Source organism: Lynx canadensis, chromosome A1 (assembly GCF_007474595.2).
Source record: "Lynx canadensis isolate LIC74 chromosome A1, mLynCan4.pri.v2, whole genome shotgun sequence".
Classification (NCBI taxonomy): domain Eukaryota; kingdom Metazoa; phylum Chordata; class Mammalia; order Carnivora; family Felidae; genus Lynx; species Lynx canadensis.
This window is the reverse complement of record NC_044303.2, coordinates 36968890-36984327: the sequence shown is the minus strand read 5'-3', so window position 1 is coordinate 36984327 and position 15438 is coordinate 36968890. Positions and strand designations below refer to the sequence as shown.

General features: G+C 37.2%; 1 non-coding gene and 1 pseudogene across 1 annotated transcript; one reads left to right on the top strand and one right to left on the bottom strand.

Annotated features, from left to right (window-relative positions):
- Nucleotides 1-9318, top strand: part of LOC115499357 — a 43117-nt pseudogene extending 33799 nt beyond the window's left edge.
- Nucleotides 9319-10836: 1518 nt separating this feature from the next.
- Nucleotides 10837-11046, bottom strand: LOC115526019. The gene has a single exon (XR_003972519.1). It is a non-coding gene; the product is annotated as a small nucleolar RNA U3 (small nucleolar RNA).
- Between the last annotated feature and the right edge of the window lie 4392 nt (nucleotides 11047-15438).

The following is a 15438-nucleotide window of genomic DNA, read 5'->3' as shown; positions in this document are numbered from 1 at the left end:
AAAAGAAGCAGTTTTTCTGGAGTCATTTGGATTTAAATAATTTGTCAAAAAAAACTGCCAATCTCTTAATTTAAATTGTTTTTTTTTTAAGTTTGGCAGTTGTTACTTTTGCTCCAGGATTAAAGTACAAGTCTGACCCCAAAGGTCCTGTCCTTTCCTGCCACAATCTTACATGTGGGCCCATCCATGTGGGGATGGAAGGGCCTTCCATCCACATGTGCCACTGGGCATTAAAACAGCAATTCAATTCATGCCCCAAGAACAACTTTTAGCTTGAGCTTTACAGTAAAGTTTTTTCAAGAGAAGACTAGTCACTCGAAAATAGTTTTATCTATTCCCATTGGATATGCCTTACAAATCTTGTGAAGGGTTCTGCTAAGTCCTAAGTGAGAGAAAAGAGTAATAGAAAAAAGAAACATAACATTGCATGGTGACAGATGGTTGCGGTAGGTACACTTCTGGTGAGCACAGAATAACATATAGAGATGTTGAATCACTAGGTTGTGCATCTGAAATTAGTGTAACGTCGTGTGTCAACTATAGTCAGATTAAAAAAAAAATTAAAAAGGATTTTAAAAAAGGAAAAAAGCAACAGTGGATATAAACACAATGGATACGTTTTGTTTTTAATCTTCGTCCCTGTCTCTGTTTGAATTGAACTTATCTCTGTTTTAAATTGGACAGTTTCCGGTGCCTGGGTGGCTCAGTTGATTAAGCGCCCAACTCTTGCTTTCGGCTCAGGTCATGATCTGACCGTTCCTGAGAGTGAGCCCCACATCCAGCTCTGCGCTGATAGTGCAGGACCAACTTGAGATTCTTTCTTTCCTTCTCTCTCTGACCCTCCTGTGCACACTCTCTCTCTCAAAATAAATAAATAAGCTTTTTTTTTTACAAAAAAGAATTTAAATTGGACAGTTTAATGTCTTTAAAAAATCAAATTTTATTTCCCTAAATCCCAACATGATATTCGCTTGGTTTCTAAGTTTTTTTTCTTTAAAACTGTGGGACATTATGGGGCGTCTGGGTGGCGCAGTCGGTTAAGCGTCCGACTTCAGCCAGGTCACGATCTCGCGGTCCGGGAGTTCGAGCCCCGCGTCGGGCTCTGGGCTGATGGCTCAGAGCCTGGAGCCTGTTTCCGATTCTGTGTCTCCCTCTCTCTCTGCCCCTCCCCCGTTCATGCTCTGTCTCTCTCTGTCCCAAAAATAAATAAATGTTGAAAAAAAAAATTAAAACTGTGGGACATTAATTGATGTAAAATGTATGATTTAAATATTTTGACTTCTGTATTCAAATAGCATTTACTCCATATTTTGAGAGCTTTTACTAAAGTCCGTTTTTTTTCTGTTAACTCTAAGTGGCCATAGAATTTTACAACGGTAGTTTTGATAAGACAATTTCACTTTCTATGTTTTTTTAAGATTTAAAAAGAATGTTCACTTATTGATTTTGAGAGAGAGCAAGCAAGAAGGGGAAGGGCAGAGAGACAGAGAGAGGGAGAGAGGGAATCCCAAGCAGGCTCTGCACTGGCAGGACAGAGCCCGATGCGGGGCTGATCTCACCAAGTGTGAGACCATGACCTGAATGGAAATCAAGAGTCAAGAATGCTTAACTAACTAAGCTGGCCAGGTGCCTCTCACTTCCTCTACTTAAAAAAAAACCCAAAAAACAAAAATCGCCAATACACATTGGTGCCATGAGAGAGAACAATGAACAATGCATTTTTATTTTAACTATTCATAAATATTGCTTTTAAGGAAAATAATGCATTTTAAAATATTACATAAGAGTTAACTTCTATTACTATTCCATTTCTTTACTCACTGCTTAAAGCCTGTTTCAAAGTACTAAAATCTTAGTGAAATTTTTAAACATTCTTATTACTTAATTTTACTAGTCAATTACTGAATGTATTGCTTTTTTAAAGATTAATTCAACAGAGCGGCTGCACCAATTTGCATTCCCACCAACAGTGCAAGAGGGTTCCCGTTTCTCCACATCCTCTCCAGCATCTATAGTCTCCTGATTTGTTCATTTTGGCCACTCTGACTGGCGTGAGGTGATACCTGAGTGTGGTTTTGATTTGTATTTCCCTGATAAGGAGCGACGCTGAACATCTTTTCATGTGCCTGTTGGCCATCTGGATGTCTTCCTTAGAGAAGTGTCTATTCATGTTTTCTGCCCATTTCTTCACTGGATAAGATTTTCTAAGTTTCCAATTTGAAAACCAAAAAAAAAAATTCTAAATTCATATGGGTAGTAGACCTTTCAAACAGTGTAAAAATAGATTTTGCTCTTTAATCTTGACGTTTTATAATTGTCTTGTGGCTTCTAATGTGGAGGCATAACATAGAGAAATAAAAACTTTGTGTCAAACGTATGAAGAATTGCTAGAAGTTATTTTGTTAAAGGCCAGTATAAATTTCTAGGACCTGTTAATAAAATAGGTACAGCTGTTATGTGAAATCACACATTGCTTTAAGTTTTATATTACTCAGAAATTCTTTAGCTACATTATTACCATTTCAAATGAATTCTTATTTAAAAGAGGTACAGGCAAAGCTTTACTTTTTCTGTACATTAAAGATGGTCTTGATTCTATCTTGAGGTATATTTATGATAAAAATTTGAATGACTTTTCTCATTTCATCTATGTTTCAAAAAAAAAAAAGCTTAATGAATCTCCTCAGACATTTCTGAGAAACTTATCAGCATCTATTTCCTAAATAGGGTCTAGTACCAATCTTGGTCATCTTCATAACTGTTACTATCCACCTTGTTCAAATCACTTGTGCACAGATTCACACTATTAGGTTTAGAAGGACCAAAGCAAATGAACACATTTTAGGTCACGTAGTTAACTTGTATCTGTGTATCTCCAGGCTTCTGAGCGCTCAGCTATTTTGGGGTCATTATTACTTTGTATGGAGGCGTATTTCTTGGCCAGAAGTTACTAAACCACATATTGTCATCTTTAATGAACCTGTTGTTAGTCATTCACCACCCCTTTTTCACTTGCCATTTATGTTACCAGAACAAGTATGCTTTGTAAGACTCATCCAAATTTTATTTTTGGAAGTGCTTTAAAAAGGAAAATTCTTGGCTGAAGAGTCATTGGAGTAAGGATATATTTTAATCTTTATATGTGGGGAACATCTATATTGGACTCTGTAAGCTTTTTAGATGATATCACTGAAATTTCAATATTAACACATTTTGCAACTAATCTAGCATTCTGAATGTATATATGGCTTAAAATAGATGTTTGCAAGAAAAATAGAGGTGAGATACATAAACGTTGGCTAGCTAAAATACACATAGGAAACTTTTCATAAGGAAACAGCTTGTCATGAAAATCTTAAGGTTTGATTATTCACTGTCTTATCTCATCTTTCATTGTTGTAAATGTTAGTATTTTCTATCTGTAGTATTTTTCACCAACACTGGGTTTCACATAAGAAGATTATTTTCGAAGACTATCATATTGCTAATTGGGTTATAGCCAATTCTAATGAATATCAATTCCAAGTTATGAGCACCGTGTGGTGGTGAAGAAGGCTGTGGTGTCCGAATACTTGGTTTTTCTTGGGCCCCATCACATGCTAACTTTATGATGTAGAGCAACTTGCTTAGTTTCTCTGTACCTCCATGGCTTCATTTCCATTTTTTTCAAGTTTTTATTTAAATTCCAGTTAGTTAACATGCAGTACAATATTAGTTTCAGGTGTAGAATTTAATGATTCATCACTTACATATTACAACAAGTGCTCATTTCAACAGATGCCCTCCTTAATACCCAGCACCCATTTAGCTCATCCCCCTGCCCACCTTGCGGCCAGCAACACTGTTAGTTCTCCATTGTTAAGAGTTTGTTTTATGGTTTGCCTCATCCCCTCCCCTCTGGCTCTTTTTCTTCCCCCTATATTCATCTGTCCTGTTTCTCAAATTCCACATATAAGTGACATCATATGGTATGTCTTTCTCTGACTTATTTCACTTGGCACAATACCCTCTAGCTCCATCCATGTTGCTGCAAATGGCAAGATTTCATTCTTTTTGATGGCTGAGATATATATATATATATATATATATATATATATATATCCATTCATCAATCGATGGACATTTGTACTCTTTCCATTTTCCATAATTTGGCTATTGTGAATAATGCTGCTATACACATTGGGGTGCATGTATCCCTTTGAATCAGTCTTTTATATCCTTGGGTAAATACCTAGCAACTGGTGGATCATTGGGTAGTTCTATTTTTAACTTTTTGAGGAAACTCCATACTGTTCTCCAGAGTGGCTGCACCACAAACGAACAATGCAATTCCCACCAACAATGTAAGAGGGTTCCCCATTCTCTGTACTCTCAGGAACATCTATTGTTTCTTATGTGGTTAATTTTAGCCATTATGAGAGGTGTGAGGTGGTATCTCATTGTAGTTTTGGTTTGCATTTCCCTGATGACACGTGATGTTGAGCATTTTTCATGTATCTGTTAGCCATCTGCATGTCTTTAGAAAAATGTCTATTCATGTCTTCTGTCCATTTTTAACTGGATTATTTGCTTTTGGGGTGTTGAGTTTGATAAGTTCCTTATATATTTTTGATACTAACCCTTTATTACATATTCATTTTCAAATATCTTCTTCCATTCCAAAGGTTTAGTCTTGTTGATTGTTTCCTTTGCTGTGCAGAAGCTTTTTATCTTGATGAGGTCCCAATAGTTCATTTTTTGTTTTTGTTTTTCTTGCCTCAGTAGATGTATCTAGTAAGAAGTTGCTATGGCCGATGTCAGAGAGGTTACTGTCTGTGCATGGCTTCATTTCCAAACTCTAATAATAGCACCCTAAAACATAGGCCATTTTGAGGTTAAATGAGACAATGCTCTGATTTGCAAGAGTAAACATCCATATATCACTATTATTACTGACAGTCTTGCAAATAATTTCAGTAGTCTCTGCTTCTACTCTTCTCTACCTGCAATCTATTCTTCCCACAGCATATGTTTAAAAATTAAAACAAATAATGTCACCACTGTTCATGAACTCTTCAGGAGCTTCCTGTACATTTGGAATAAATTCCGACCCCCTTACCAAGACTTAAAAGGTCATGGTGATCTGTCTCCAAACTGTTTTTCTGGCTCCGTCTCTTAATGCTTAGTGTTCTGGCCACATCCTTCTTGCTACTCTAGCACACCAAAGCTTTCTTGACACAGCACTTTGCATCAGCCCTTCTCTTTTCTTAAAGCACAGCATGTGTGCATGGCTATTTTCCTTTAGGCCTCAGCTCTGATGTTAGCAAAATCTTCCTTAACCATCGTATTGCTGTGGGGTCTTTTCTCCACAGAATTCAACAATAGCTAAATTACCTTATTTATCCATTTACCATTTGTTCTCTTTTTCTCTCAGTATACTAAAAGGCACATAGGTATAGGGACATTTCCCATCTTATTTTCTATTATCTCCAATGCCACAACTGTCTTGATAAATATTTGCTTAATGACTATATAATTATAGCTTGGTTCAAAGGTGATCCAATTTATTATAATTTGGCAAAAACTCCCACCAGGATAAAAATCTGTATGGCAAGAGGAGATGGTTTCTAGGCTAGAGTGCTTTATTTTATTTAAATTTTATACTTCCTATCTATCAGGGCTATGCAAACCGTGATAGGTTTGTGACTGTTTTTTTAAACCACATGTGATCATGTTAAGTCTCAAGAACCAAGTTTCAAGTTGAGAATTATGTGAATATATGTAAAGGCTACAAGATGACAGAATTTTTATGAAGAATAGCCTAGATACCATGCAAAAGAAAAAAACCTGACTTCTGACAAGTTCCCCTAAAAAAAACTTTCCACCCTTCTATATTCCTCTCATCCAGAACCCATACTCTGACTCATTGTACTCAAGAGACTTTGCAGACTTGTGGCTCTTTCCTCTGTTTTTTTTTTTTTTTTCTAATCTTGAACAGCACCTTTATCAGTTGTGATATTAACGTGAAACAGATGACACATTCGAAATCGGAAAATGTGAGGAAAGATTAGTAGGGGAATTAATTTCCTAAAGAGATGTGGCAGGAGGACTGGTGCAACTATTTGGAGACTTCCCAACCCCTAGATCTTACAGTGACCAAAATTCAGAGTTAAGTGTCTGAGGACGGTCAGACCACAGCTGGCTTTCGGGGAATTTGGCCAACTGGTTGCACACTAGCAAGCAGGGAGCCACACAATAACCAGCCCTTCTCACTTCTCCCAACCTGCACACATCTGCTGGTGCCTCCCAATAGCCCACAGAGGCCATTCATACATGTTATCTCGCCCCGCCCTCCTCCAACAGGAAGGATGCAGACAAGGGAGAGTATGTTTGAAGTTACAAAAAGAAGACAGGCAGCACCTCTCCCCTTCTGTCCTCTCTATTGTTTGTGACCCACCTGTAACAAATCTGAAAGGATTAAACCCAAATCTGCCACTTTGCTATGGAAGTCCTTTCTGAGAACTCCGTGTGCTCTGAATATCCACATTCTACTCCTCAGACTGTCAGTGTTTCCTCCTCACAGTTTTGTCCTTTCTACTGGAACATACGCTAACCTCAACCTGGAGAGAATGGAGTGGCAAAAAGTGCAGTACACCTTAAAGGGCTTCCACATTTTCTCTTCCAAACTCTTCAGGGAAGTGACCTACTCCTCTTGCTCCTCTTCTGTTATCATCTCCTCTCCACGTTGCCATACCAACATTTTCCCACTAAATCTTCAAATATCCACTACAATCATTTTAAGTTCAGCCTACTTCTAAACAAATCACCTTATCTTTCCTCAATTTTCCATCCTTTTTTCTCTGTCTCCTAAGGCATTGTAATCTGTAGAGTTCGCCCCTTGGCAATCTTTCTACGTGCTGTTTTAATTTTGTCCTAATTCTGGATAGTATTAGGTCTTCTTGCTATTCCTCTCTATTCAATCCCTAATTTATTTAATGTCATGGCTTGAGATATTTTTATTTATTATTTTGCACACTGGCAATGCCTCTGATTCCATTTTTATCCAACTAAATAAGTATTTCCTCCCACTTGATCCACATTCAAGCCTGTTACTTATCTTGGTTTATACTTTATCCTTCTAATATTGTGGGAGAAAAAAATAATCTCACTATTTATTCTACCAAATCAATCGGTAGCCAAGTCCTTTTACATTGCCTTCTGTACTATCTCTACTATCAATTTACATCACCACCCTACAAGATTTAAGCCTTAATAATTTTTGGCTAGAGTGTTGAAGCCCTCTCATGTGTTTCCATCCCTTCAGATTCTTTCTCAACCAACTACCCTTCTCACCACTGGCCAAAACCATCTTATAAAATCACAGAACTTATAAGGTAATTTCCCTGAGGAGAAATTTTCAATGGAGCTTCCATTGCATTCTGAATAACTAACTCCTACACTAATGCATGTAAGAAACTTCCCAGAGAGCCTATAATAACCTAGTTAATGTTTTATTTTTTTATTTGGCATTAAATATTCCAAAAAATAAAACTTAATATGTCAGTTAAAATGCAAATATTATAAAAATTTTACTAAGTCACTGAGAAAAAAAAATTTCTTTTGAAATTATTTAGCATGATATTTTAGTTGTTTTCATGATTCATTTTCTGATTTTTCATTAGATGTGGACAAGGGAGGAAAGCACTGAAATTTGCACGACTTTATGACATTTTCCAATTAAAATATTTTCACTATCATCGATAATTAGTTTTGTCTTATTCTTTTATTGCACATCTATTGAATTTCATGGCAAGATGCAGACTTCCTTCCACTAAACTATGGATTTTAACTGTAGAATTAGGTCTTACTTGTTTTGTATTATGGATGATATTCTTTAAAAGTGTAATAGGGAATGACTATAATTTTGATATTAATTATATATAATAAAAGTATCTTTATAAGAGCTCTACAGAAAAGAATCTAGGTACTTCATGCAAAATTAATTGTACTTTTAGAAAAAAATTTTAATTTTTTCAAAATGAAACATTAGAGTATAGCAACAATAAAATGTAGTGGGAGATTATATGAAAAGACATTTGAAACAATGTACGTTAAGGGGAAGGGACTAGACATTGCATCCAGGGTAGCCCAGGGAGTCACTAGTCAGAAGCAGGCACAACAGTTTCTGAAAGGAACTCTAGGAGATTGGCGCCCACAGGGTCAGGAAGCCAAGGAGAAGCAAACACATATTCTGTAGATGTTGGCAGTGAAAACACCACCCCCCTTCTATGGGTGACTTTCCCCCCCTACAGCATCTGGGGCATACAAATTTATTGGCTCTCTTCATTCTTACAGTCTCTCCTCCAAGTACACTCAGAGCCTGCCAACTGAAAGACAAGGAGACTGGCTTCAGCAGCACTAGCCTGGCTGTTGCAGGACTATCCTGGGGTACAAGAAGAGCTTTTCCCAGAACACCTGAGGTTGCTGCTCAAAGCAATGTCTCAGAAACCATCCAAGAGCCCCTCTACCCCTCTGACAGATGTCACGCTGAAACCATTCATGGTAACTGTGCAGACTGAGCACAGCAATGGCCAGCCCCATGTCGATCACCAAGATCACCCTGTTAGTGTTGGGGCCTGCCAACTCATCAACTTGCTGTATGTATTCTTCCTGCTTCTCTCAGCAGAACAAGAGCCAGGCAAGCTGCCTGAAGAAGCAGGTGGAGAACTATGAGCTGAAGACCCTGTGACAGAGGGTCAGCCAGTCCAACAGCTAGGTGCACAAGCTTCAGGAGAAGCCGCAGTTTCTTAAGCGAGTACCCTACCTAAGCAGCCTACTGCTGCCAGCTGGGAGCTCCCCAAGATCAACCTAGTGGTGGAGCCACTGTCCTGGGTGCTGGGTATCTGGCTGTCAGATCCACTAGGACTTACCTGATGCTACAACCCTTCTAGTAACTAGAAGAGGTGAACATCTTGCATATGGGCAAGCCCATGTAGAACTTCTGGTTTAACATTTTCCACCCTGACACATAAACCATGCATAAAGAATGTGGCTTCATCCACCAGAAGCCCAAAACCAACAAGGTGGCCTTAGCACCCAGAACTCAGGTATTGTGGAGGTGGAGGGCAATGTGAACCAGTGGGAACTGTGCATGATGTCCCATTCCAGCACCAGTCCATCCTTGCCAACGCGCCCCCCCCCCCCCATGGGGCAGATTACCTGAAAATTCAGGTTGTACTCTGAAGGTAAATTGAACAGGCAACCACTACCCAGCCCATGACTCAGCATCTTCATATTACCTACAAGAAGGTTCCCTCCTTATGCAAAGTAAGACTTTGACCTGGGTGGGGCCTGGCCACCTACGTGTCATGACACTTCAGTTTCTCAGTAGATGCTCCACAGCAGGTGTGGGTGTGACCACAGTTCTCTGTGGGTTCAATAGTGTTGCCACTTGTACCTTTAATGCCATAGAAAAACACAAAGGCCTAAAAAAAATTAAAAAAGAAAAAAGGAAGAAGGGACTCCACACAGATAAACGATTTAAATGATTTTTATTAGCAAAATGAAATTTACAATGGATAAGACTAATTACTTACATGCTTATTGCTACAAATATTATTTGAGATATCTATGATTTAATACTGCTATACAGGTGAAGCAAGAATTGAAGCAAGAATTTGGCTAATAGCCATGTTCATTAGTATTTCTGAGTAATACAATCCTTGAAAAATTAAACCTTTTTACTTTCACATAATTGTTCTTAGAATTATTTTATGAATCAAAATATACACTAATTCAATACAGGATCATGATATTAAATTATATTTTATAGCAACTGTAAGAGCAGAATAACACTAACATACCTTGAACTAGTTACACTGTCATCAAGACATAATGTAAATCATCTTCAAAAATAAAGAGTCTGTTTAATGTCAAGATAACATAAAAATGAAGTGATTATTAATCTAAAATAGACATTCAGGCATGAATGTCTAAAAGTATCTGGTGAGGACTAAAATATCTGATGGAATGATTGCTAGGAAATATATTTTGACCTTCTTCTTATTATGTTATCTGATCATTTCAGCCTACCTGCTAGAGCATGCTCCATTAGCTAATTAGACTAGCTGAAATAAAAGACTAACTATGATCTTGATTAAAACATTCAAAAAGGTTTTTAATATAAAAAATACAAAATTAAAAATTAAGCCATGTTCAGCCAGCTGAAAATAACTGAGTGTCAACTGGCCAAAACCTATTGCCAAGTATACATTTTTGCAGTTTTTAGAGTATTAATAGTAGGTTTTAGTGTGTTATTAACTTCCAAGCTCAACAATAAGCACTCATCAGTATTCTCCTAACCTTTTCGGAATGAACTGCGTAGGACTTACTGTGAACTTCAGTGTTAATGTGACCATCTAGTAACAGTGGCCAAATTTTAACAACATGGTCTCTCCCTTATACAGTATATCATTGACATAATGCTTTAAGTTTTTAGAACATTTTTAGATCCTTTATTTTCTTTTTCCAATAAATGAATTTGTGAGATAGGGAGATCAGATATTTTTATCCTAACTAAAGGAAGAAAATAATTTATAAGAAAGTTAACTGACTTACTAAAATGTATACAAATATACAGAACAAAAAAACAGAACCTAGGCTCCTGGACATCCTATGTTTTTTGCAATGATCAACAAAACCTGAATGTCTCCAAAACATTTTATCATCATTGTTATCTCCAGAAACTGACCCACTGATAGGCTCAAGACAACCCACACTTCTATTTCTGTTACCACGGCAATTTCCTAATTAATATTAGGTAGCTCATCTTTCCATTCTTTCTTTTTTTCAACAGAAACCACTCAGACTGTATCATCTCCCTCTTACTTCCCCAAAGGAGGAAAAGAATGATCATCAATGGCAAGAGGCAATTGTGGAAGCAACTTGAAGCCAGCTGCATGCTCAGGAGAGAACACCATGCCTCCTCATCATAGTCCTTTCTTTCAAAAAGGTATCTTTCAAAGATATCCGAACAGCATAGCCCTGACCTCTTTCTCTAACAGTCCATCCATAGCATTTCAGCAATATCACTTTTCCCACAAGGGATGCTAGCTAGATCCTTCTGTTACTCTGGAATGGAGGTCACAGCAACTCTTATATATTCATCTAGACCCTAGGAAATCCAAGATTGCTCAGAAAAGGTTGTATTATCTCACATAAGTAAGATGATGGCTGAAAATATTGATCAGAGATTTAGGGCCAAATAATGTTTGATTGCCTCCTTACTTTCTCTGTTAATAAATATGTCTTAAAGAATATCACTAGGGCAAATGTTAAAAAACAGGTTGTTCATAGGCCCAACCAAAAAGGATACAGTGACACAGGCCTACCCCAAGAAATAGGAAAAAGCTCAAGTAAACAATTTGATCTTATACCTAAGGAACTACAAAAAGAAGAACAAACAAAACCTAAGGTGAGTAGAAGGAAGGAGATAATAAATATCAGAGCAGAAATACATGACATGGAGCTTTAAAAACAATAGAAAAAAACAATGAAACCAAAGCTTGTTCTTTTTCTTTTTCTAATTTTAGAGAGAAAGTAAGCATGAGCAGGAGAAAGGGGCAGAGGAAGAGGGAGGGAGGGAGGGTGGGAGGGAGGGAGAGAGAGAGAGAGAGAGAGAGAGAGAGAGAGAATATCTCAAGCAGGCTCCATGCTCAGCATGAAGCTTGACACAGGGCTGAATCCCATAACCCTAGGATCATGACTTGAGCTGAAATCAAGAGTTGGATGCTCGACCAACTGAGCCACCCAGGTGCCCCAAGAGCTTGTTCTTTGAAAATATAAAATTGATAAATCCTTAGCCAGACTCATCAAGGAAAGAAAGAAAGAAAGAAAGAAAGAAAGAAAGAAAGAAAGAATTAAAATAAATAAAATCAGAAATGAAAGAGAAGTAACAACTGGCACCACAGAAATACAAAGAATTATAAGAGAATACAACAAAAAAAGTTATATGTCAACAAATTAGACAATATAGAAAAAATAGATAAATTCCTAGAAACAGATAACTCCTAAAACTAAACTAGGAAGAAACAGAAAATCTGAACAGACTGATTACTAAGAATGAAACTAAATCAGTAATCAAAACTACCAAAAATACAAGTCCAGGATCAGACAAATTTACAGGTGAATTCTATCAAACATGTAAAGATAAACTAATACCTATTCTACTCAAAGTATTCAAAAAAAAAAAAAAAACAGAAGAGAAAGGAAAACTGCCAAATACATTCTTTAAGGCCAGCCTTACCCCAATACCCAAACCAGACAAAGACACCACAGAAAAACAGAAAATTACTGGTCAACATCCTTGATGAATATAGATACAAAAATACTAAACAAAATATTAGCAACTCACATTCAATAATACATTAAGGGGATCATTTATCATGATCAAGTAAGATTTATTCTAGGGATGCAAAGATGGTTCAACATTTGCAAATCATCAATATGATACATCACAACAACAAAACAAAGGATAAAAATCATATGATCATCTCAATGAATGCAGAAAAAGCATTTAAGAAGATTCAACATCCATTCACATAAAAACTCTCAACAAAGTGGATTTAAAGGGAACATACCTCAACATAATAAAGGCCACTTCTGGGGGAGCCTGGGTGGCTCAGTCGGTTGAGCGCCTGACTTCGGCTCAGGTCATGATCTCACAGCTTGTGAGTTCGAGCCCCGCGTCGGGCTCTGTGCTGACAGCTCAGAGCCTGGAGCCTGCTTCTGCTTCTGTGTCTCCCTCTCTCTCTGCCCCTAACCCACTCACATTCTGTCTCTGTCTCTCTCAAAAATAAATAAACATTAAAAAAAATTTTCTTTAAATACGTAAATAAAGGCCACTTCTGAAACATCCAAAGCTGACATCATATTCAATGTTGAAAAACCAAAAACTTTCCCTCCTAGATCAGGAACAAGACAAGAATGTCCATTCTTGGGAAAAGATATTTGCAAATGACATATCAGATAAAGGGCTAGTATCCAAAATCTATAAAGAGCTCACCAAACTCCACACCCGAAAAACAAATAACCCAGTGAAGAAATGGGCAGAAAACATGAATAGACACTTCTCTAAAGAAGACATCCGGATGGCCAACAGGCACATGAAAAGATGCTCAACATCGCTCCTCATCAGGGAAATACAAATCAAAACCACACTCAGATATCACCTCACGCCAGTCAGAGTGGCCAAAATGAACAAATCAGGAGACTATAGATGCTGGAGAGGATGTGGAGAAACGGGAACCCTCTTGCACTGTTGGTGGGAATGCAAACTGGTGCAGCCACTCTGGAAAACATTGTGGAGGTTCCTCAAAAAATTAAAAATAGACCTACCCTATGACCCAGCAATGGCACTGCTAGGAATTTACCCAAGGGATACAGGAGTACTGATGCATAGGGGCACTTACTTGTACCCCAATGTTTATAGCAGTACTTTCAACAATAGCCAAATTATGGAAAGAGCCTAAATGTCCATCAATGGATGAATGGATAAAGAGATTGTGGTTTATATACACAATGGAGTACTACGTGGCAATGAGAAGGAATGAAATATGGCCCTTTGTAGCAATGTGGATAGAACTGGAGAGTGTTATGCTAAGTGAAATAAGCCATACAGAGAAAGACAGATACCATATGTTTGCACTCTTATGTGGATCCTGAGAAACTTAACAGAAACCCATGGGGGAGGGGAAGGAAAAAAAAAAGAGGTTAGAGTGGGAGAGAGCCAAAGCATAAGAGACTGTTAAAAACTGAGAACAAACTGAGAGTTGATGGGGGGGTGGGAGGGAGGGGAGGGCGGGTGATGGGTATTGAGGAGGGCACCTTTTGGCATGAGCACTGGGTGTTGTATGGAAACCAATTTGACAATAAACTTCATTTATTGAAAAAAAAAGAAAAGAAAGAATGTCCATTCCTGTCACTTGTATTCAACATAGTACTGGATGTCCCTGCCATAGGAATCAGGCAAGAATAATAAAGAAAAGGCATCCATATTGGTAAGGAAAACAATGAACTACCACTATTTTCAGATGACATGATAGTGTACATAGAAAACCTTGAAGACTCCACCAAAAACTATTAGAATAAATTAATTCAGTTAAATTGTAGTATATAAAATTAATACAATAGTAGCATTTCTATACACTAATAACAAAGTAGCAGAAAGAGAAATTAAGAAAACGATTCCATTTATTATTGTACCAGAAAGAATAAAATACCTTGGAATAAGCTTACTCAAAGAGATGAAAGACCCACACTATGCAAACTAGAAAACACTGGTGAAAGAAAGTGAAGATGGCACAAATGGAAAGAAATTCCATGTTCGTTGATCGGAAGAATTAATATTGTTAAAATGTCCATACTACACAAAGCAATCTACAGGTTTAATGCAATCTCTATAAAAAGACCAATAGTATTTTTCAGAGCTAGAACAAATACTACAACGGAACAATGAAAGACTCCAGACAGCCAAAGCAATTTTGAGAAAGAGAAAGAAAGATGGAGATATCACAATGCCAGATTTCAAGATATATTACAATGTTGTTGTAATCAACAAAGTATGGTACATAAATCAGTGAAACAGAAAAGAGAGCCCAGAAATCAACCCACACTTATAGGGTCAATTAATCTATGATAATGGAGGCAAGAATATACAATGAGGATAAGCAGTCTCTTCAAGAAATGGTCCTGGGAAAACTGAACTGCTATGTTCAAAAGAATGAAACTGGTCCACTTTCTTATACCATATACAAAGCTAAATTCAAAATGGGTTAAAGACCCAAATGTGAGACCTGAAACCATAAAAATCCGAGAAGAGAATACAGGCAGTAATTTCCTTGATATCAGCCATTGAAACATTTTTAAAATATGTCTCCTGGGTAAGGAAAATAAAAGCAAAAGGAAACTATTGGGACTACATCACAATAAAAAACAAAACAAAACAAAACAACAAAAAAACTTTTGCACAAGGGAAACTGTCAACAAAACAAAAGGCAACCTACTGCATGGGAGAAGATATTTGCAAATGATATATCTGACAAGGGGTTAATATCCAAAATATATAAAGAAGTTACAACTCAACACCAAAAAATAAACAATCTGATTTTAAAAATGGACAAAGAACCTCAATAGACATTTTTCTAAAGATGTATAAATGGCCAACAGACACATGCAAAAATGCCCAACATTATTAATCATCAGGAAAATGCAAATCAAAGCCATTATGAGATATCACCTCACACTTGCTAGAATGGCTAAAATCAAAAAGAGAGGAAATAAGAGTTCGTGAGAATGTGGAGTAAAAGGACCCCTCACACACTGTTGGTGGGAATTTAAATCGGTACAGGTACTGTGGAAAATAGTATAGAGGTTCCCTAAAAAAAGTAAAAATACAAATAC